General features: G+C 39.8%; 1 long non-coding RNA gene across 11 annotated transcripts; it reads right to left on the reverse strand.

Moving 5' to 3' along the window:
- On the reverse strand, positions 1–24,541 carry LOC130745157 (uncharacterized). 11 transcript variants are annotated; one of them, XR_009021581.1, is made up of 8 exons: positions 24,213–24,541; positions 23,913–24,067; positions 23,018–23,134; positions 3,674–22,086; positions 3,383–3,497; positions 2,493–2,573; positions 1,166–1,661; positions 1–1,033 (listed from the first exon to the last, which is right to left on the reverse strand). It is a non-coding gene; the product is annotated as an uncharacterized LOC130745157 (long non-coding RNA). The 11 variants fall into 11 exon arrangements; XR_009021576.1 differs by having other exon boundaries at positions 3,674–5,457; positions 5,786–22,086; positions 23,913–24,540; XR_009021574.1 differs by adding an exon at positions 3,040–3,232 and having other exon boundaries at positions 2,493–2,954; positions 23,913–24,540.
- Positions 24,542–25,298: the final 757 nt, after the last annotated feature.

Here is a 25,298-nt window from a genome sequence, read left to right on the forward strand (position 1 = left end):
TACAACAAAGGAAAATAGCTAAAACTGCAATTACAGAGTTGATATACATTTTTTTGGTAAACCAAAAGATTGTATTAATAGGAGGCACAAGGGGTGCCCTAACCCTTAATACAAAAAAAGAATAAGTAATGGAAAAAACAGAAAATAAAAGGATGGAACAAAGCACTAAGAAGGTACAGCAAGGGTCCTGATTCTCTTATACACTACATGCATCTGATAGGTAAACCAAGCTGAATTCCTTTCCCTTCAAGATAATTCTCGAAATTTTCCCATGTCTATCGTGAAGCTAATACAGAAGCAGATAAATTAGCTAAACGTGGTGCTGCTTTTGTCTCGGACTTGGTCTATTTTCATTCCTCTTTAGCAGTGTAATTTGCCCAGTTGAGGGGGTTTTGTCCTCTTCGTTCTCTTTTATATATAATAAATCAGTTTGTTCTCAAAAAAAAATTCTCCAAAACTAGAATTAAACATTCCTAGGGTCCAATGACAGCAATCCAGCAGGCAACACCAATACTATCATGTAGTAGCAAAGTCCAGGAATTCACAAGCTACGTATTTCAATTGCCACACCCAACTTTGATGCTCCTGCCAGCTCTGATATACCCAAACAAACCAGTCCTGCTTCCTGATAAACCAATTTACATGATTCCAAGCAAACAATGGGGTTAGTAATCCATTCAAACTGCGAGTAATTAAAGCCTCACAATTTTCCTTTTAACCACAACCAAGACCTGTACTGTATGGCGTCCAGCGCTGTGGATAAATCAGGTTACAGAGTTGATATACATGAGTCTTAAGCCTTTTCCTTTGAAGTCAATCAAACTATCAAAGCCAAATCACCACTCAAGTAGAAACCCAATCCAACGTCCCCTACTGTCTTAATAAAACCAACCAGCCAAGGACCCCAAACAATCATCAAACATACAAATAATAGCCAAAGACACCTCCCAGTTAGCCATCTCCTGCACTTAAAATTGCAGCAGAACCTAGCAAGTTGCTTGAATGCACATGTGTCTTCCACAGATCCATTTCTCTACAAGACCCCAAAACCAAATCAATTGAACTCCACATTCAATCAAATACAATCAAACACTATCATTCTATGATTTCTATCCAACATCACATATTCACATTCATACCAAAAATAAATCAGAAAGAAAGAAACCTTGAGAGTTGAATGCAGATTCCCAACGCAGAGCAGTGACCCTCTCGTGAGATACGGAGATAGAGAGGCGCGCGGCTGGACTGGTGGACGGTGGTGGCGTGGCGTGGCGTGGCGTGGCGTGGTGATGAGCTGGTGGCCGGTGGTGCGCCGTGCTCGTGCTGTGTGCTTGATGAGTGATGACGGCCAAATCTAGTGAGAGACTGAGAGTGAGAGAAAGAGGGTGAGGGCATGACCTAGTGAGAGACTCGTGAGATGAGAATGAGTGAGTCTGTGAGTGTGTGAGAGAGGTGTCAATGGGTCTATGGGTGCAAATGAAAAATCTCAGGGGGTTCAAAAAAAAAACTATATAGGGGGTAAGTAGAGTTTTTTTCTTTTTTAGGGGGTTCATCTGAACCCCTCACTTAGCTGTAGATCCGCCCCTGATGACATTCGACGACGAATTCCCAAACTTCTTACATTGCTCTATGGACTAAGCATTCATCTTTCCAATGACAACCTGAACAATAAATTAAACATGATTATCATCATGTTAAAGAACAATTATAGAAAAAAAGCTCAAACATTAGATAGAAAATGACTTAGTCATGGAAAGGTACCAAAGTGAAAATCCATAACATTCTAATGAAATTTTCAAACTTAAGAGATATATACTAATAGATTCAAACTTACATTTGCAGACATATCCTTCATTCATTACTTTTTAAAGCCTGCTTGTGAATAACTCATCACCAAAATCGACAAAGACCTCTCACAAATGTTTTCATAAACTAAATGTAAATATTTACACGCTTTCAAGTTGTTGGAGAAGATCACTGCAACACTTCTTATTAGAATTGAAACTTATTCATTAATATTTGCAAACTTTAACTAAATTGGCTCACCATCTGTTCACCAAAATGCCAAGAAAAAAAGAGGATTGAAGAGAAAGAGGAAAAGTTTAGGAGAATAAATAAAAAAAGGTACACTTAGTTGTTCCTCCCTCGAGTTCCAAGAGTGAATTGAAATGATGAAGAAAAAAAATCCACTCATTTAACCGACTCGCTATATTACAAAGAATTGAAGAAGATAATGAAAATAAGAATGCGGAACAAATGGATTTTGGGGTTGGGATGACTTTACGTACGGTCTTCTGCAACCAACCAACATGCATCGGTACACTTTAAAACTTAATACCACTGTAGTTAAAATTAGAATTACAATATAGTTATATTAAGAACCAACTTGAAGATCAATGATAAAAGAGAAAATTCTCTTTTCTAACGCAACCAATATAGGCACTCATAGATTAAATCAGGATAGAGAAGCAAGCATTAAAGGAAAATGAAACCTGTGGAAGGAAGGCAGAAGCATTCTAATTTTCTCCATCAAACTCATCATTATCTGCACCAGAAAGTTGACTTAGCAAGTCCTACAAATAAAAAAGATAGATATAAGTCCCAAAACTAATCAGCAATAAGGCCAGGGAAAATGCAGATATTTGAGTTTGAATTACAGCAGCAGTGTGAATGATATGAGTACTTATAAAATTTCATAAAGGCTCTAGAAAATCTAGCTCTATTTGACTCTAAACAACATATAACTGAGTTAGCAAAGATCCTTCATAAAATAAAATTGTAAGCGATTCCAATTTCTAAGACTTCTAACTAATCCATTAATTTTTAACCAATCCCATTTATTTTAGAGATATGCTTGCTCAATAAACTTATGTTCAATAAACTACTGATCCCAACAAAACTAAGGTATACATGTACATATTCCATTTCCTTTCCTCTGCTCACGGGCCTGCATCCTGTTCAGAATCATTGATTTTAATTAGATGCAGCACTTCTGAATAGCAGACTGGAGATTAGAGAAAAATAATGAGGTTAGCTTACTTAACATTGATAAAATTAAATGTTATTGAATTGAAATCTTTGGACCTTGACAGCAGAAACAATATTGAATGTCATCTCCAATATATTCTTTCCAGTTCCTTTGAATGGGATTTTGGAGCTCACAATGCTCACAATGCTCACAAAGACATCAATTCTCTCTCCCACTATCTGGTTGAGTTTGTAACTACACCAACTGAACCCTCATAAAATTAATATAAAACTGAAAAAGTACTTGTAACATGAGACATTGCAGCAAAAGAATGAACATTTACATATCAATAAACATAACAAAAAAAATTGCATACTAAATCTGCAATTAATTTATCAATAAACGTCACAATACCATCTTCATATGGATATTCTTCCATCACATTCTATCATGTTCAAGTTCTCCCATGGAATACCTTGAATGTCCTTCCTATTCGGACACCTTAGTAAGCTGCTTCAATCATCAAAAACTGCAAAGAAAATCTGAAATTACTTCAGTGAAATAGATCCAATCATCCAAGGTTAGAACAAATTCATTACATTGATTCATGCAAGGTAAGGATTATATGTGAGGGGGGAAGTAAATGAATAAACAACTTTTTCCATTGCTAATGATACTTCCATGTCCCATTAAGGAGAATCTCACACAATCAACATGAGACAACCATCATAAAATCACTTCTTTTATTCTTCCGGCTCTTTTTCATCATCATTGTGTTCATCTTCATCATCCTTCATCTTCTTTATCTTCCTCCTCCTCTTCTTCATCATCTTCACCACACCAATCCCAGAACTCCGTCACCTGTTTACACCGTAACCACTCCATCAACCCAATTTTAGATGAGAGACACGTCCCAGGTATCTTGAAAAAAATTAGAAGCAATAACAAATATGGGCAGCTAAACACCCTCAGATAACACCAGTTAAAACACCCACAAAGCTCACATATACCAGCACCCACCTGACATAAAGAAACAACAAGTATCACCAAAATTTTCCAACTATGCCCTCACCCTTTATGGGGGGTTCTAGTCTCCCTCAACTCCCTTTTACTTTTTCAATTTCAAAGTTGAGTTTTTTTCTTCTCAAATTCCCATTTGGGTTTTTCTTCACTGGTTGTCATTTTCTTCTAAATTCTTGTCCTTTATACACGAAAAAAACACGCCTTTAAACCCTTAACAAAATTGGCGAGAACTCCTTTCCATCTCTGCACAAAGAAAAAAAAAATGAAAAAAAAAAATCATATTAACAGAGGGACCTTCAGAAAATGGTATTATTTCCAAGGTTATTCTGCAAAAATCGTACAATGCTGCTGTTGGTCAATTCGCAAGTGTACGAATACCTTCGGGTTTTAAAATATCGAACCACAGGGATTGTGAGTGAGAATTGCTGATTTAAGTCTAAAGTTTGCAAGTTCTTAAAGCAGTAAAATTCAGAAATTGGTTTTGGTTGATTGTGACAAAAGTTTTGCAAAAGAGCAATGATGAATAAGTTGTGAAAAGCAAATGATGGAAAATTGCCTTGGGTTTTTGATCATCTAATCCATTTTTGTCCACCTATCCTATGCATGTGATATCTTGATTTATCTCTTGTTGTTATAGCCTATGTACTTACTAGTTGATTCCTCACAAAAGTAATTCTCTCAAATTGAAAGATAAGCCCAATTCCTTGTGTACTTAAACATTCATAAGAGGTATGATAGCATGGTTATTCAGGCCAACAAAACCCTACCCTCACTCTATGCCTAGAAGCAAGTATAGAAGGATCTATTCCAATTCATGTCCCTAAATCATAACAAATTTCCATTTAATTATAATCTAGCCTATAGCAAAGGTGCACCAAAGCTAAACATGCAATAAGGAATTGAAATACAAGATTAAATCAAGAACTCATGCATAGAGATAGGATTTAACAAACTAAAATTTCATAGAATCTCTTAACCCAAAGCAAAAAGTAAACTAGCCACTCATGGCTAGTGAATTCATGAAGAAAATGTAAATGAAACCTGAGAAAAAGTACAAGTTGGAAGCCTCCCTTGGCCCCAAAGTTCTCCTCAACTCTCAAACTTGATCAAAAATGAGTAAAATGTCCAAATGTATCAAAGAAATTGGCCTAAGCCTTATTTATAGGCAAAATGAACGAAACTGGGCGCTCAGGCGCCAATTCAGAGCGCCTGAGCGCCAATTGCATGTTGAAAAAACATGCCTCTGACCCTATTGGCGCCTAGGCGCCCATTCCCAGCGCCTAGGCGCTTAAGCTCGCCTGAAAATGACTTTTTGGCTTCTGAAACTCCTCTTTTCAATCCTCTTTAAGTTCTTCATCAATTCCATGCTTCTTGGCCTTCTTCTCCTTCAGTTTCTGCTCTCCAAACCTAACCAACAAGTCAAGGAAGATTCTAGAAGCTCCAAGAGCTCATTAGCACAAGAGGTCCTTCATAAAACACAACAAAACCATGTAAGTCCTAAACTTTACTTAAAATGCAAGAAAACTACCTATAAAACTACTAAATTACCAAAACAAAATAAAGACTAAAGAAAAGAATAAAAATGCATGAGAATGCATGAAACACTACATGAGATTCAACAAAAAGACTCAAAACAACCAAAGAAATGACCATAAAAACACTACTAAAACAGGGTCATCAGCTGCAGTATATAAGATACACAAAAAATCGTACAATGCTGCAGTACAATCGATTTTGCTAGCGGTAGTTATCATATCAATCAAATATATATATGTAAGAGTGAAATCGATTTACCTGCACTAAATCGAGATAAAGGAACGTCTTCAAATTTTCTTTCTCAATCTCAAATTGCTTAAAAACATCACGTGCTGCAGTTGTGCGTGAGGGAGTACCAAATATTGGTTGCAAAAAATTTACAAACTTCTTGAAAGCTGGATGCTCCACGTGCCGAAAAAGGGATCTCCATGGCCACAAAATACCTCAATAGCTCTTCTTGGCCTTTCTCTTGGTCAAACCTGACAAATGAAGGGGAAACATTCACTGTTGAGGTTGAAGAAGCTGATTTTTGCCTTTTATAAACTTCTCTATCTGGATGCATCTTGCATCTCCCCGTATGAGAGTGCATTGAACTCGTCCCATTATCACGCTTGATCAAGGTGTCGCAATAGTTGCACTTAGCTTTCTTTACCAGACCAAGATGACGTGTGAAGTGGTCCCAAACATCTGAACAATTTTTACGAGGACGTGAGTCAGAGAGTAACATACTTTCGTTGTTAGAAACAGTGACGGGAGGAGTAGACGTGGTTGTCTCAAATTCTGCAGCATCTTGGTCATTCATTGTGTTTTGAATTGGAAATTGAGATTAAAGCCAGTATTTGAAGAAAAATAAAATTGCAAAAAAACATGCAATCCTTGAGAGATTAAAAGAAGGAAAAAGATAAATGCACCTCGGCCTGGATGCATGAAAGTGCAGTGTGTCTTTAAAAATGCCTTCAATTTCCAATTCCTTTTAAATCTCAATCAGTTCCCCATGGGTGAACGTCGCTCGCCCAGTCCACAAGACACCGAGCTGGAAGCGCTTTAAAGCGTAGTGTCTTTGTCGCCTCATCACCACCCAAAAAACTCCTCCGACAGATCGCCTTTTGCCGCTCGTCACTTGGTACTGCGTCCCTCAATTGGCATTTTCGACCAACGCGCAAGGACTATTCCCAAGTATAATGCCACAATAGCTTCTCCGCCCAGGGAATTTCTCATTTGCTCGCCAAATTTCTCTTACTAGCCTCGCCTTTGCACACACACGTTCTCAGCTTCCAACAACTATGAAACTGCCATACAGCTATCCCAACCCTTACTGACCAAAACGCCAGGCACCTTACCCAAAACGTCACATCTAAAATCGAAACGTCAAATCCCCATCAATCATTTCCTTTAATGCGTCGCGTCTTCCCGAGGTAATCATGATTAAGCGTCGCCTCAATTTCCCTCACTTTTCGAACAATGAGCGCGTCCAAGCGACGTGCCCCATACCAAAGGTTTTTTACTCGGTCTATAAAAACCCCTCCAAGATTTCATTTACCACTTTCGATTGCCAAATTCCTTGCTCCTCCTCTCTGTTCTCTCAAGTCTCTGATCATCCACTGTACCGGCGCACCCTATCCTACAAGCTTTCCTTCTTTTCAACCTCCAAACACCGTCCCTTCTGGTGAGTTCCTCTTTTCCCACTCTAATAGCTTTGTTCTTTAATTTATATTCCAGTCCTTCTCTTTCCCTTCTTTCTATTTCTCTGTCTTGTTACCCGCTTACCATGGTTGCAAATGATGAACGAAAAACTTCTGACACGACGTCCAAAACGCCAGAACAAAACCCTATTGTTTCCTTCAGTAGCGCGGTCAACCAACCCTTGTCGCAATCCCAAATAAAAGCCTTCCGGCTTAAAACCCTTGACACCCTTGCCTACTCCGGTCCAGCCCGTCCTTCTAGCGAAGGCGATCGACCAACCCTCCGTTTATGCCACCACATCCCACGTAAGGGATCCCTTCGAAAAGGTCAGAGGATTATGTTACGAGGATTGTTACAACCTGAAGCTGTGCGCCGTAGGCTACAATGCAGACGACCGCCCTTGGAACTGCCGAATGTGCAACAACCCAACCACCCATTACTTCTTCATTTATGACTTCATGATGACTCATTTTAAAAGTATAATTTAATTAGTGAATTTATATAGCTCACTGAAAAGGTTAGGCTACTCCTCTTTATTCCATCAAGGTGTCATATCCATTTAGTTTTCTTTTTATAAATTGACGTTTTCTACAAATATTTAGTTTTTTACATTCAGGATGACAGAGTGAGGAGCAGAGGTTTGGTGGATTTACAAAATATGGTAATATATCATATAGATTAGCTTCAAAATTCAATATAAATGTTAAAATCTTATATTCACGGTATGGTTTTCGTTCCGGTAATGAACACTCAAAGAAGGAGTATACCCCAAACCCTAGTGTTAGATCAAGTTTTGATCGAGTAGTACAACTCTATGTTTTGATGATTACAAGTTAACATTTGAGTATGAACAATTATGGTACTCTAACGTGTTTTTCTGAGTGTGCTATTTACAGGCTCTGACCTCAATTCAATCTCACACAAATCAGAAGCACTGTGCATAAAGAGTGACCCAAGCAACGCTTTCGCAACATCTATGTTCACTCTGAACAGTAGAAATGCTTCAGAAGATCTGAAGTTATACAAGCTCTGATATGGACTCAGTCACTTGAAGTTATGAAGATCCAGAAGTTCTGACAACCAAGAAACTCTGAAGGTTCAGATGTTCTGATGGTGTAGAAGACTCTGAAGATCCAGAAGCTGAATAGTGAAAACTCTGATGTCCAGAAGCAAGAAACTCTGAAGACCATGTACTTCCCTCTGATTTCAGAATCAGAAGATACAACAGTCAGAGGATCTGTGCTTTCCCCCTCTGACTCTGATCAACCGGCTTCACAAGTTCCAACATGAAGCATTCCCCTGATCAGAAGTCTCCTAGGTTTAAAGGTCAAGTCACTATCCAAGTACAAAAGCAAATGTACTATCCTGACGACCTACCTAACATTCTCAGCCACAGCAGAAGCTGGAATTTCCAGAACTGTCCTCCAACGGTAGCATTTCCATGCAACGATTCAAACCCTAAACCTTGGAGTATAAATAGAGGCTGAAGTTTGAAAGATGCGGTTGGAAGAATTACACACGCGCAAGCTATATTCAAAAACCTTCTAAGCATTCTTTCATCTGAATTCATTGTGTTTACCATTAGCTTTTCAGAAGCAAATCCTTTGTAAACATTCTTTCTTAAACAATTTGTTTAGTTACCTTTAGGAGATCAAGGTCGATCGGATCCTAGAGAAGACTAAGAGAGTGAATCTTAGTGTGAGCTAAGTCAGTGTAATTGTTAGCCACTTGTAGGTTTCAAGTGCAGTTGTAACACTTTACCTGATTAGTGGATTGCCTTCATTCTAAGAAGGAAGAAATCACCTTAACGGGTGGACTGGATTAGCTTGAGGGATTTATCAAGTGAACCAGGATAAAAATCCTTTTGTGCTTTTCTATCTCTTATCTTTAGCACTTAGTTCTCGAAAGATTTGTTAAAATCTCTAAGGTGGAAGTTTTATCTTGAAAACGTTATTCAAACCCCCCCTTTCTACCGTTTATCATACCTTCAATTGGTATCAGAGCGCAAGTTCTGATTACCACACCTAACAGTGTTCAGTGATCCGGGCCGGTGTGAAAAACAATGGCTACCACCAGTGAAACTCAAAGAGATGGTTACAATGCAAAGCCTCCCATGTTCGACGGTCAAAGGTTCGAATATTGGAAAGATAGACTTGAAAGTTTCTTTCTGGGTTTTGATGCAGATCTCTGGGATATTATTGTGGATGGCTATGAGCGTCCAACTGATGAAGAAGGAAAGAAGATCCCAAGGTCAGAGATGACTGCAGATCAAAAGAAGCTTTACTCACAACATCACAAAGCTAGAGCAATTCTTCTAAGTGCTATCTCTTATGAAGAGTACCAGAAGATTACAGATCGTGAGTATGCAAAGAGCATTTTTGAATCCCTGAAGATGTCTCATGAAGGAAACAAGAAAGTCAAAGAATCAAAGGCATTGTCCTTGATCCAAAAGTATGAATCCTTCGTCATGGAGCCAAACGAGTCCATTGAAGAAATGTTTTCCAGATTTCAGTTGCTTGTAGCTGGAATACGACCTCTCAACAAGAGCTACACAATGAAAGATCATGTCATAAGGGTCATCAGAAGTCTTCCTGAAAGCTGGATGCCCTTGGTGACTTCAACAGAGCTCACAAGAGATGTTGAGCGTATGAGTTTAGAAGAACTCATCAGCATACTGAAGTGCCATGAGCTGAAGCGCTCAGAGATGCAAGATCTGAGGAAGAAGTCAATAGCCTTAAAATCAAAATCTGAGAAGGCTAAAGCAGAGAAGCCAAAAGCTCTTCAAGCTGAAGCAGAAGAATCTGAAGAAGCATCAGAAGAGTCTGATGAAGATGAGCTGACTCTGATCTCTAAAAGACTCAACCGTATCTGGAAGCATAGGCAGAGCAAGTACAAAGGCTCTGGAAAGGCCAAAGGAAAGTCTAAATCCTCAGGTCAGAAGAAGTCCTCAATTAAGGAAGTCGCATGCTTTGAGTGCAAGGAATCAGGGCACTACAAAAGTGACTGTCCAAAATTAAAGAAGGACAAGAGGCCAAAGAAGCACTTCAAGACTAAGAAAAGTCTGATGGTGACTTTTGATGAATCAGAGTCAGAGGATGTTGACTCTGATGGTGAAGTCCAAGGACTCATGGCCATTGTCAAAGACAGAGGAGCAGAGTCAAAGGAAGCTGTTGACTCTGACTCGGAATCAGAAGGAGACCCTAATTCAGACGATGAAAATGAGGTATTCGCTTCTTTCTCAACCTCTGAACTGAAACATGCTTTGTCTGATATTATGGATAAGTATAATTCTTTATTTTCTAAGCATAAGAAGCTGAAAAAGAACTTACCTGCTGTCTCTAAAACTCCTTCTGAACATGAGAAAATCATTTCTGATTTGAAAAATGATAACCATGCTTTAGTGAACTCTAACTCTGTGCTTAAGAAACAAATTGCTAAGTTAGAAGAAGTTATTGCCTGTGATGCCTCTGATAGTAAGCATGAATCTAAGTATGAAAAATCTTTTCAAAGATTCCTGGCAAAAAGCGTAGATAGAAGCTTGATGGCTTCATTGATCTATGGCGTGAGCAGAAATGAAATTCATGGCATTGGCTATTCTAAATCTATTAGAAATGAGCCTTCTATGCCTAAAGCTAAATCCTTATATGAATGCTTAGTTCCCTCTAGTACCATATTGCCTGATCCTTTACCTGCTGAAGTTGCTAAACCTCCTCTTAAAAAGGGATCTTTCTCCATGTCTAAATATCATGCAAAAATTCCTTTACATTATCATGTTGAGAAACCCAAGGTGATCAGAACCTCTGGGGTAACTAACAAGAGAGGACCCAGAAAGTGCGTACCTAAGGATAAGATTATCTATGTTGCAGATATCCTTGATAGCTCCACTGAAACACCATTCATGGTATCTGGACAGTGGATGCTCGCGTCACGTGACGGGAGAAAGGCGTATGTTCCAAGAGCTAAAACTTAAGCCTGGAGGTGAAGTTGGCTTTGGTGGCAACGAAAAAGGTAAAATTGTTGGTACTGGTACTATTTGTGTAGATAGTAGTCCATGCATTGATAATGTTTTATTGGTAGACGGCTTAACTCATAACTTATTGTCTATAAGTCAATTAGCTGACAAGGGTTATGATGTTATCTTTAATCAAAAGTCATGTCGGGTTGTAAGTCAGATCGATGGCTCTGTTCTGTTTAACAGCAAGAGGAAGAACAACATTTATAAGATCAGATTATCTGAGTTGGAGGCTCAGAATGTGAAGTGCCTTCTGTCTGTTAATGAAGAGCAATGGGTATGGCATAGACGGTTAGGGCATGCCAGTATGAGAAAGATTTCTCAGCTGAGCAAGCTAAACCTTGTCAGGGGCTTGCCCACTCTGAAGTTCTCTTCAGACGCTCTTTGTGAAGCATGTCAGAAAGGTAAATTCACAAAAGTCCCTTTCAAGGCAAAGAATGTTGTCTCAACCTCAAGGCCGTTGGAACTTCTGCATATCGACCTTTTTGGACCAGTGAAAACTGAGTCTATAGGTGGCAAGAGATATGGGATGGTCATTGTTGACGACTATAGCCGCTGGACATGGGTAAAGTTTCTAACCCGCAAGGATGAGTCTCATGTTGTGTTCTCTACCTTCATAGCCCAAGTGCAAAACGAGAAGGCTTGTAGGATTGTGCGTGTCAGAAGTGACCATGGTGGAGAGTTTGAGAATGACAAGTTTGAGAGTCTGTTTGATTCCTATGGAATTGCACATGATTTCTCTTGTCCCAGAACTCCTCAACAAAATGGTGTTGTTGAGAGGAAGAACAGAACTCTTCAGGAGATGGCTAGAAACATGCTCCAAGAAACTGGCATGGCTAAGCACTTTTGGGCAGAGACAGTAAACACAACGTGTTACATTCAGAACAGAATCTCGGTGAGACCAATTCTGAATAAGACTCCCTATGAATTGTGGAAGAACATAAAACCCAACATTTCTTACTTTATTCCTTTTGGTTGTGTTTGTTATGTTCTTAATACTAAGGATAGATTGCATAAATTTGATGCTAAGTCTTCTAAATGTCTATTACTTGGTTACTCTGAGAGATCTAAAGGGTTTAGATTTTATAATACTGATGCTAAAACTATTGAAGAATCTATTCATGTTAGATTTGACGATAAACTTGACTCTGACCAGTCAAAGCTAGTTGAGAAATTTGCAGATTTAAGTATAAATGTTTCTGACAAAGGCAAAGCTCCAGAGGAAGCTGAGCCAGAGGAAGATGAACCAGAAGAAGAAGCTGGTCCCTCTGATTCACAAACTCTGAAGAAGAGCAGAATCACTGCAGCTCATCCTAAGAAATTGATTCTGGGCAACAAAGACGAACCAGTCAGAACCAGATCAGCCTTCAGACCCTCTGAAGAGACCCTACTTAGTATGAAAGGATTGGTGTCCTTAATTGAAACCAAGTCAATTGATGAAGCTCTTCAGGACAAGGACTGGATTCTGGCCATGGAAGAAGAATTGAATCAATTCTCCAAGAATGATGTCTGTAGCCTAGTGAAGAAGCCTGAAAGTGTCCATGTAATTGGAACAAAATGGGTGTTCAGAAACAAGTTGAATGAGAAAGGAGATGTAGTCAGAAACAAGGCAAGGCTTGTCGCCCAAGGCTACAGCCAGCAGGAAGGAATAGACTACACAGAAACATTTGCTCCAGTAGCAAGACTAGAAGCAATCAGACTGTTGATCTCTTTCTCTGTGAATCACAACATAATTCTACATCAGATGGATGTCAAGAGTGCCTTCCTAAATGGATACATATCAGAGGAAGTCTACGTTCATCAACCCCCAGGTTTTGAGGATGAGAAGAACCCAGACCATGTGTTCAAGTTGAAGAAATCACTCTATGGTCTGAAGCAAGCTCCTAGAGCATGGTATGAGAGACTCAGCTCATTCCTTATGGAGAATAAGTTTGTGAGGGGTAAAGTAGATACAACTCTCTTTTGCAAAACTTACAAAGATGATATCTTAATTGTGCAAATTTATGTTGATGATATTATATTTGGTTCTGCTAATCAATCTCAATGCAAAGAATTTTCTGAGATGATGCAGGCTGAATTTGAGATGAGTATGATGGGAGAACTTAAGTACTTTCTGGAAATACAAGTTGATCAAACACCAGAAGGAACATATATCCATCAGAGCAAGTACACTAAAGAACTTCTGAAGAAGTTCAATATGCTGGATTCTACAGTGGCTAAGACTCCATTGCATCCTACATGCATTCTGGAGAAAGAAGATGCAAGTGGTAAAGTCTGTCAGAAGTTCTGTCGTGGTATGATAGGATCACTTCTATACTTAACTGCATCTAGGCCAGATATATTGTTTAGTGTTCATTTATGTGCTCGTTTCCAATCAGATCCAAGGGAAACCCACTTAACAGCTGTTAAGAGGATCCTAAGGTATCTGTAAGGTACCACTAACCTTGGCTTGATGTATAAGAAAACATTAGAGTATAAGCTTTCAGGTTATTGTGATGCTGATTATGCTGGAGATAGAACAGAGAGAAAAAGCACTTCTGAAAATTGTCAATTTCTGGGAAGCAACTTAGTCTCATGGGCAAGTAAGAGGCAATCAACCATTACACTATCAACTGCAGAGGCAGAATATATCTCAGCATCAATATGCAGCACTCAGATGCTCTGGATGAAACATCAGCTGGAGGATTATCAAATCCTAGAGAGCAATATCTCAATCTATTGTGATAACACTGCTGCAATTTCATTGAGTAAGAATCCTATCTTACATTCAAGGGCAAAGCACATTGAGGTAAAGTATCACTTTATTAGAGATTATGTACAGAAGGGCGTACTTCTTCTGAAGTTTGTTGATACGGACCATCAATGGGCAGATATCTTTACAAAGCCCTTAGCAGAGGATAGATTTAATTTCATTCTGAAAAATCTGAATATGGACTTTTGTCCAGCATGAAGATGGATCAGAACCTCTGACTATGATGCTTCTTCATCAGAAGATGTCTAGTCCAGAAGGTAACTCTATCAGAGCTTATGTACCCATTGGTGCTGACTCTGAAGCTGAGACAGTAAACGTGTGTCAGTATCTATGACACATAGTTCCTTGTGCCCGTTTTGACAATCTGTTGTAATGAGTGTTGATGTGCTTCTCTCCTGCGTGTGATAGGTGTATTTACTGTTACTATCTATCTTTAATTTTTAACCGTTGATTTTAAGTAGCTTTTTGAATCAACAACGGTTGCTTGTCAAAACCCACTATACACACACAATCTCCTACACTTACGGTTTTACTCTCTCTCTCTTCAGTTTTTCAAAACTTCTTACCCACGATCTCTCTCTCGCTCTCTATTCATCCTTCACCTTCATCTTCAACCCAAAACCTTCAACCGACTCCAAAAATGGTGAGACAAACCAAAACTGAAGCTGCGGATGCAACCAGGTTCCCTCACATGGTAGTAGGTCAAGCTACAGGCCAATTGGGTCCTGAGAACCCAAATCAAAGTCAAGCGTCAGAAAAGATGATTTCAATCGCAGAGCGGGGCTGTGCCGTTCACTGCGTTTATGCTCCGAAAGAACTCCAAGTACTTGTAGAGTGGAGATTCGACCTGGACAACATTGCTGCAAATGGGTATGACCCGCGTCCTGAAGTTCAAGCTCAGGGATGGGAAGAGTACTTCAACAGGCTCAGAGGACCAATTTATGACAAATTGGTCAAGGAATTCTGGAAGCATGCCGACTGCGATGACACTCAAGTGGTCTCCTACATTGCTGGAAGGAGAATCATCATCACTGAGAAGTCGATTGTGAATCTGCTGGGTGCAGACACTGGAAATGGGTATCGATTTCAACTGACAGAATCGAAGCTGAAACCCAGAACCAAGGATGAAACCAACAAGACTCTATACACCACCTACAAACCGGGCAAGAGTGACTACAAGATGGTGGATCTTCATCCCAAACTCAGAATCTGGCCCAAGATTCTTCTTCACTGCATCAATCAAAGGCCGAAGGGTAGCTCTCCTGACTACATCAACTTCTTCCAGAAGGCGATGTTATTCTTCATTCAAGATAAGAAGAAGATCTGCCTCCCCTTCTTATTGTTCTCTTACCTGAAGGAATGTATCAGGAAGTCAAGAACTACTGCCTCCATCAAGTCTGCCATCAAGTACATCCCCTTTGGGAGATTGCTTTCAGATCTCTTCATTGAAAGTAAATTCGTAGAAGATCTGATCAATGCAGGCTGCACAGAAGATCTGTCCACAATAGTCAGTGATGTCTTCACTGCCACATCCTTGAAGAAGATGGGCTTGATCAAGAAGAAAATTGCCCCTGGTCATGAAGATACGTCTGCTGAAATCAGGCAAAGAAGGGTGCCTCTGGATGACTTCCCTCTGTGGACCCAAGCAGACAATCCAGAAGCGATATTGTGCTACATTGATGGTCTGAAGCAACAAGGATATGAAATTGATGTAGATGAGTTCTTCAGAAGTTTGCCACCAGCTCAAGAGTTTGACTCTCCTCCCAAGAGGAAAGTTCAGAGGAAGATGGTCTTAGAAGAATTCTCTGAGGAGTCTGATGTTCCTCTGAAGAGGAAGAAGAAGGCTGATCAGCCTAAGAGGAAACATGCTGAAACCACCAAGCCAGATGATGGTGACGATGGCGATAATGAAGATGGTCCTTCTCCTCCCAAGAAGAAGAAGAAACAAGTCAGAATCGTGGTGAAGGCTACACGTGTGGAACCTGCTGCTACAGTCATCAGGATGGAGACTTCTACTAGAGTGACTCGGTTTGCCGTGCGTACAAGTAAGTCTGCTATCATTGAATCTGATGATGATTTAAATTCTATTGATGCACTTCCCATTTCTACCCTTCTCAAACGCACATCCACCCAACTCACTACTATCCTAGAGTCTCAACCTGCTGTCCAAACCACATCTCCACCAAATTCCCCAATGTCTTCCTTTTTCCAACCTTCTCAACAAGAAGCCCCTCTGTGGAATATGCTTCAAACCCCACGTCCAGATGAACCAACCTCACCCATCACAATTCAACAAGAACCCATAATTCTTGAACCCTCTGAACATGAACCAATCATTCCTCCACAACCAGAACATGAACCCAGAACGTCTGATCACTTTGTCCCCAGAGCATCAGAACGTCCGGTTGCCAGAACCACTGATACTGATCCTTCCACTTCCTATACTCCTGTATCATTCACAATCAACGTTGCTGACTCCTCACCTTCCAACAACTCTGAGTCACATCGTAAATTCATGGAGGTCAGAAAAGAAAAAGTGTCTGCCATCCCAGAGTATTACCTTACGGTCCCAAGCCCTAGGAGATACCCTGGACCTAGACCAGAACGTCTAGTTGACCCAGATGATCCTATCCCGGCTGACCCTTTGCATGAGGCAGACCCTTTAGCCCAACAAGCTCAACCTGACCCTGTCCATCAAGAGCCAGTTCAACCAGAACTAGAACACTCTGTGTCTAACCACTCTTCGGATAGATCACCCCATCCTCTGGTTGAAACTTCTGAACCTCACCTTGGAGCCTCTGAACCAAATGTCCAAACCTTTGACATTGGCTCTCCTCAAGGTGCTTCTGAGGCAAACAGTAGCAATCACCCAACCTCTCCTGAAACCAACCTCTCTATTGTTCCCTACACATACCTCAGACCAACCTCTCTCTCTGAGTGCATTAATGTTTTAAATCATGAAGCTTCATTGATGCTACGCAATGTGCAAGGTCACACTGACCTGAGTGAGAATGCTGAATCTGTTGCTGAAGAGTGGAATAGTCTGAGTACTTGGTTAGTAGCTCAGGTTCCTATTATGATGAGGCATCTGACTGCAGAAAGGGATCAGAGGATTGAGGCTGCTAGGCAGCGGTTTACAAGGAGAGTGGCTCTTCATGAACAACAGCAAAGAAATAAGCTCCTTGAAGTTGTTGAAGAGGCCAGAAGAAAGGAAGAGCAAGCAGAGGAAGCTGCACGTCAAGCAGCAGCTCAAGCTGAACAAGCACGATTAGAAGCTGAGAGACTTGAAGCTGAAGCTGAAGCCATTAGATGCCAAGCACTTGCACCAGTGGTCTTTACTCCTGCTGCTTCTGCTTCCATTCCAGCTCATCAATCTGCTCAGAATGTTCCTTCTAGCTCCACACAGTCAAGCTCTTCCAGACTCGATCTCATGGAACAACGTCTTGATACTCATGAGTCTCTGCTGATGGACATGAAGCAAATTCTTAAGGAACTTCTGCGTCGCTCTGACAAGCCCTAGTCTTAGGATCTCTTCGTTTTCTCTCTTAACTTAGTTTTATTTTAACTTTTTTATTTTCTTTAAGTTACTTTAGTTGTTATGCTTTGTTCGTTGTTGTTTATCATTGCACATATATATATATATATATATATATTTATCACATTGTGTTTTCAAAATTTTCTTTCCTTTATTCATATCAATTCTGTTTTTACATCATACATTTTCTTTCCTAAACTCTAGAATGGAGGATCCCTCCTCATTCTTCTGCACTCTTGGCGCTGCTCTGCCCTATTTTTCTCCAGACGATCCAAAGTATACTGGATGTTGTTGAGACTGACGTTTAGCTCATCCCTCTCCAGAACCTCTTCTGTCGTCTTGAGCTTCTTTTCTATGGTTTCTTTCTCTTCCAGCAGCCTCAGCTCAAGCTGGCTGAGTTCTTGAATTTCTTCCACGAAGGCAAGGAATTCCTTCAAGTCATTCTTCAGCTCTGGACAAAGGTCCTTTTCAAGCAGTGTCCTCGTCAGCTCTGGTATGGTCTTTGTACCATCTGGATGTCTTATGTTAAGGAACAAGTCCTCCTCGAAGGCCTTTCTTCTGAGCTCTTCCAGTGCTACCATGTATGATGCCATTTTTCTTTTTATGGAATCGATCGAGTTGTGAAGCTTACCCTCCTCTAACTCGCTTTATATAAGCTTCATTCGCTCTTGGAAGTTATTGCTCCTACAGTTTCTCGAGGTTAAGTCCTTGGTAAATGAAGTTCTCTTTACTCCCGTGGCCGGTGGTAAACGATTCTTATTTTGCATTAACTCCCTTCTTTACTTCGCGTAACTCTCATTCTTCCCGCGTTTATTTCTCCATCTTTTCACTCAGACCTTCTCTGAGGGGGAGTACCTTGTACTTCAAGCTGAGTTTTTCACACCCCATACTTTTTGCTTATGACAAAAAGGGGGAGTACACCTAGTTTTTGATGTGTAGTGTGATGTACTTTGGAGAATTTTAGAGTTCCACTGTTATGACCATAGATGTGTCACTGGGCAAATACAAGGAATACATTTCACTTCTTCTGAAGTGATTCTATTTGACTCTGATACCACTTAACGTTGACTCTGAATACGTATGCGCTCCGATTATTATATTTCATCTATGTCATGCGCTTTCACTCTGAACTCTTACATTATTTAGCTCAGAATCTAGACATCTCTAACGTTTTCATTAAGTCTTAGATTCAGGGGGAGCTATGCTCAGAATCAAGCTGTGACTTGGATTCAGAATGAGAAAAATACACTAGTCACATCAGGATAAGTCTTATTCTATATCTCTAAACTCTGAGTGAATTCAGTTTACTGTTTAAGAATTGTTCATCAAAATACTTAGTTTTGTCATCATCAAAAAGGGGGAGATTGTTAGATCAAGTTTTGATCGAGTAGTACAACTCTATGTTTTGATGATTATAAGTTAACATTTGAGTACGAACAATTATGGTACTCTAACGTGTTTTTCTGAGTGTGCTATTTATAAGCTCTGACCTCAATTTAATCTCACACAAATCAGAAGCACTGTGCATAAAGAGTGACCCAAGCAACGCTTTCGCAACATCTATGTTCACTCTGAACAGTAGAAATGCTTCAGAAGATCTGAAGTTATACAAGCTCTGATATGGACTCAGTCACTTGAAGTTATGAAGATCCAGAAGTTCTGACAACCAAGAAACTCTGAAGGTTCAGATGTTCTGATGGTGTAGAAGACTCTGAAGATCCAGAAGCTGAATAGTGAAAACTCTGATGTCCAGAAGCAAGAAACTCTGAAGACCATGTACTTCCCTCTGAGTTCAGAATCAGAAGATACAACGGTCAGAGGATCTGTGCTTTCCCCCTCTGACTCTGATCAACCGGCTTCACAAGTTCCAACATGAAGCATTCCCCTGATCAGAAGTCTCCTAGGTTTAAAGGTCAAGTCACTATCCAAGTACAAAAGCAAATGTAGTATCCTGACGACCTACCTAACATTCTCAGCCACAGCAGAAGCTGGAATTTCTAGAACTGCCCTCCAACGGTAGCATTTCCATGCAACGATTCAAACCCTAATCCTTGGAGTATAAATAGAGGCTGAAGTTTGAAAGATGCGGTTGGAAGAATTACACACGCGCAAGCTATATTCAAAAACCTTCTAAGCATTCTTTCATCTGAATTCATTGTGTTTACCATTAGCTTTTCAGAAGCAAATCCTTTGTAAACATTCTTTCTTAAACAGTTTGTTTAGTTACCTTTAGGAGATCAAGGTCGATCGGATCCTAGAGAAGACTAAGAGAGTGAATCTTAGTGTGAGCTAAGTCAGTGTAATTGTTAGTCACTTGTAGGTTTCAAGTGCAGTTGTAACACTTTACCTGATTAGTGGATTGCCTTCATTCTAAGAAGGAAGAAATCACCTTAACGGGTGGACTGGATTAGCTTAAGGGATTTATCAAGTGAACCGGGATAAAAATCCTTTTGTGCTTTTCTATCTCTTATCTTTAACACTTAGTTCTCGAAAGATTTGTTAAAATCTTTAAGGTGGAAGTTTTATCTTGAAAACGTTATTCAAACCCCCTTTTCTACCGTTTTTCATACCTCTTCACCTAGCAGAGCTTAGTAAATGGTAATAGTCTAATTCAGTTGATTAATGAGTCCCAAAGTCCCTTACATTGAATGTCAAGTCCCCTTAAATAGAGGTTACTTAGGCCCCAAATTTCAACTCTAATGGGCTTGTTGGGCCGTACTACTTTAGGCTCAACTCTCTTACATGTGCTCATCGCCCTAGGCGGTTGCCCAAAGGAGAGGTCTACTAATTTCCTAGGTCAACCAGTTTTCCCTTGGTGCGCGAAACTCTGAGGCCCTACTGCCTCTGGGCGAGTCCCTCTAAGGCCTGGGGGCTCGCCCAATCCACAAGACACCAAGCTTGAAGCATGAAAGCGCAATGTGTCTTTAAAAATGCCTTCAATTCTACTAGATGTGATCATGAACCCCAAAAACTTTCCACCTTGAATCCTAAAAGAACATTTATCAGGATTTAGGCGCAAGTTTTGCTTCCTAATTTCGCCAAAAGCCTCTGCCAAGTCCTCATAATGGCTCACTCCCACAACTGATTTCACTATCATATCATCGACATACACTTCCATATTCTTTCCAATTTGCGCTGCGAAGACTCTACCCATAAGCCGCTGGTAAGTTGCCCCTGCATTTTTCAACCCGAAAGGCATCGTTCGATAACAATAATTGACCCTGGCGGTCATGAACGTCGTCTTATCTTCATCCGCCTGATGCATGCGAATTTGGTTGTATCCTAAATAAGCTTCCATTAAACTAAGCAACTCGTTTCCTGACGCCCCATCATCTAGCTTATCAATACTTGGTAAAGGGTAGGAATCCTTGGGGCAAGCCTTGTCGAGATCAGTAAAAATCGTACACATCCTCCATATGTCGTTCGCCTTTTTCACCATCACCACATTTTCCAGCCATGTAGGTTCCTTAATTAATTGAGCCGCCAAGAGGTTGTCTGCCTCTTGTTGTACAACTTTGTCCTTCTCATCGCCTATGCATCTACGGGTCTGTGCCACTAGTTTGATTCTTGGGTTTAAAGCCAACTTATGACAGATAAAGTTTGGATATATTCCATGCACATCCTTGATAGTCCACGCGAATAAATCTAGATTCTCACTTAGCAAGTTCGCCAGCCGATCCTCCTGCTCCTTAGAAAGTCTAGTCCCCACCTTTAGAACTCTCACGCCAAATCTCAAAGTCTTAGTCTCCTCAATGGACTCTGGCCTGTTCAATCGCCCCTCGCCCCTGGGATCTCAGCTTTCAAGCGGTGTGTCTATTTTGTAGCACCTATGACCAGTTGTCGTGTTCAAACAATTGTTGTAACATTCCCACGCTCGTTTCTTATCCACCTTGATCCGCCCAATCTAGCAATTATCCAGCGGGTATTTGACCGCCAAATGAGCCATTGAAATCACTACACACAGGCAATTTAAAGTGTTTCTTCCGATAATAATATTGTAGCAAGCCACCACTTTCAACACCTAATACCGTACCCTCAATACCTTTACATTTTCTCCTTCACCAAAGATTGTATCAAGATCTAGATACCCTCGCACCCAAACCTGCTCACCCACAAACCCAACAAGTATTTGTAACGCCCCGAATTTCGGGTGTCACTTTAGTAACCTATCAAAGTAAATATGCAATATTTTCCAAAAGAATGTATAAACACTAGTATATCTTTTTTTTCTTTTCAAATGTATTTCCAAAACATGTCATGCATACTCCCAACTACAAAACCTAACCAATAGAAACAACTCAACAAAAAACCTATTATGCAATGACACCATAAATCCGACATACTCCCTACGATCTCCACATCGGGGAACCGCCGGAAAGCAAAACATCGGAACCTACCCGGAAACTCAAATATAAATTCCTAAAAATTATTAGGCAAGCTTAAACCAATAACGGTAAGCTCTCTAACCCAAGGCTCTAACCTTAAACCCGACTCTACTCTTCATGTCTTCCACTAATCTTCAAGTCTTCAGCTCCGACTCGTACAAAAGTCAAGCTTCATCGAGGGTTCTCCATCGCCTAATAGCGTTAAGCGCCCAAACAACAAGTAGCAAATAGAAAGGGTTAACTCCATGCAATTACCACGTATAAAAGAGAAAATCATGCTATTCAAATTTAATTACCTAGCATGGTAAATAAACTAGCAACTTAAGTTAATCCAGATATCAACAAAACCAGCAATATAACTAAACTCATATATCAACAACTTAACATAGATTAACTCAGATAATAATAACCTCAACAATATAACATCAAATCAGATATCAATAACCAATAACTAAAATCCAACAACATAGGGTCAGGTGTTAGTTCCCTATAATGCAACTATATGCTTCTACCAAAATGGATCGATCAACAACGTCTCTCAAGACGAGACAATCACGCGGGACCACACCCACCTCATTGCCACTTAACGCCACTCCGGACGGGACAATAGCGTGGGACCACACCCACCTCATCGCCACTTTAGAACATCTCGAAAGATGAGACAATCCCGCGGGACCACACCCACCTCATTGCCACTTTATAACGCCTTGAAAGACGGGACAATCACGTGGGACCACACCCACCTCATCGCCACTTAAGAACCAAAGCCTATATGCCAAGTCAGTCAACAACAATCCCCAAACCAATGATTAATTCGGAGTAACCACATGTTATTCCTATTATCAACGAACATAACTCAATTCAATTGCATACCAACTCAGTTCAATGACAGAAACCAGTAAACAGCCGAAGCCTCTCAGAAAACGGAGACACACGTCTCAATAAGTTTACTCGGCCGAAGCCTCCAGAAAACATTTGGCACAAGCCTCAGAAACAATCAACATAAGCAAGCATAATAAACATAATCATCTGCCAATCAATATAAACATCTTCATCTCAAACACAGGCAGTGCGATAAAAGCATGCAAGACTCAAAGACGCTCTAAAACCGAGTTACCCTTACCTTAGCCAATTTTCTTCCTAAACTGCAACTCCAATCCTATCACATCTTTGTTTTCCGCGTCGGCTCGCTTCCTTCTATTCTTTAGCTTCGTCGCAAGGCACTTTCGTCCTTCGTACCCTTCACAAGTTCACATACTAAACCTTAGCCTCTAAAGTCACATCTAAAGTTTCAGAACAAACTTAGCCAATCTTTCTAGCTCACTTAGGCTAAATGCACAAACTTTATGTTTCAAGGACTAAAGTCCAAAGAAAATATTTGTGAGTTTTAAAGAAAGGTCCTTAAAAAAACACATTTCGCAAACAACTCCTCAACTTTTAAATAATTCAACCCTAGTCCCTTGATAAGCACATAATCACGAAAAGGTCCTCACATAAAAGTAAGTTATTTTTCAACCCTCAATCTTTTATAAATTTACCAAACAAACCCCAAGACTTTTAAAACTCCGGTTTAACCCAAAACTTCTCAGCCTCTTGTGCTTTAATCCTAAAGTTTTCCCATAATAAACTTTTAGTCCATAAACTTAACTTATGATTTTCACTAAACAAAAACAAGTTTCAGAATTGATTTTCCAAACCCAAAACACATGCCATAGGCTCGGCCACATCTACATAACCATGTATAAATTTTCCTTTTTCCTAAAATCACTTCCAAAGCCATTTCTTTTACATTTAAAAATAAATAATCAAGGCTTAAATTAAAATCATTAAAATCTCAAAATCACTTAACTCAAAAAAACAACTTTTTAGAAAACTAATCGGTGAAATCCATAGATCCGGAGATGGGGAATAACATTTGTAAAAGCATTTTGGATGAAAGTCATTTTTTAAAAAGCATAACAAATCAAAACTCAAACTTTACCCATAAGAACATGATAAAAAAAGAGAAGAGGCTTTACCATAAAATTGGAAGATGAAGATGATGGTGGTTTGCTTCAAGAGAAAGAAATGGTGGTGTGGTGACTTGCTGCAAGAGAGGAAAGCAAGGTGGAAGCCATAGTTGTTTCATGGGGGTGGCTCACGAAAATAAAGAAGAAGATGATGTTGTTGGTGGCTGGTGATTGCACGTAATGGAGAAGAAGAAATCAGCATATATGGTGATGAAGTTGGCATGGAAGAAATGAAGAAAAAGGAATGGGTGCTGGTGGTGCACGTTGGAAAAGAAAATAATTAGAGAGAATAATGAAAAGAAATGGTACCCTGGCAACAAGAGAAAAGAAAGGAAGTAACATGAATAAGGAAATGAAATGGGTCTGCTGCAGCAAAAGAAAGAAAATGGAAAGAAAGGAGAATGGATGGGTGTGTCGAGTATGACAGTGGATGGGGGATAAGGATGGTGAGATATATATATATAGAAATAGAGAAGAAGAAGAAGAAAGATAATTATGAAGAGAAAGAAGGAAAAGTCAGAATTGAGCAAGACAGTCGATGAGAATGAGAGGGAGGAAATTTGATTGGTGGCAGCTTGACATGTGGGACGTGGAGGAGGGATATCCAACGAAAAATGAGAAGATATTTACTAATCGGTACAAATTGATTTGGACACTGAATGATTTAGCTCATAGAGTTAAGAGAAAAATATAAGAGTGATATATTATTCTATCAAAAATTATGAGGAACTCTATGAAATGATAAAATATAAATTTGAATCACTTTGAGCAAAATAAAATGATTCATGCACCAAGAAATGAGTAGAAACAGAGCTAAAGAATAATTGCGAGACAATTAGAACAAATATGACGTCATCATATTATGCGTTTAAGCTAAGTATGAATTATAGGAAAATTACAATAGTGATTATTATCATTTGAGGATAAAATATTTTGGAAACGACCTGCTCCAAAATCTGACACAAAACTGATTAAGGAAATATTCTCCGGATGAGAAAACTCCATTCACGGAAAAGATTTATAGAGATGAAAGGATTAAAACAACGCGGACAAAAACTCCGAAAGGAGCTTCGAACACGGTTCAGGGTCTCGCAAGTCCCTGCGGAGATAAAGTCTAACTTTATCGGATTTCCGGAAAGCGAAACATATCGATCTTACAGTCAAAAGTTTTGTAATGGAACACTTGCCATAAACAAACATAAAAACAACAGAATATAAACACTCAATTAAATTAATAAATCGAAAATAAATCAATAATCTAGTTATTTAATTCAGGGTCTTACAGTATCCATGTATATGAAAGCAAATCACTATCTGTCAGCCCGAGCTTGTCGAACGCATCGCCATAAATGAGATTAGCCGAGCTACCTTGATCCAAAAGCACTCGCCTAATAT

The sequence above is a fragment of the Lotus japonicus genome, chromosome 3, assembly GCF_012489685.1.
Source record: "Lotus japonicus ecotype B-129 chromosome 3, LjGifu_v1.2".
NCBI lineage: Eukaryota > Viridiplantae > Streptophyta > Magnoliopsida > Fabales > Fabaceae > Lotus > Lotus japonicus.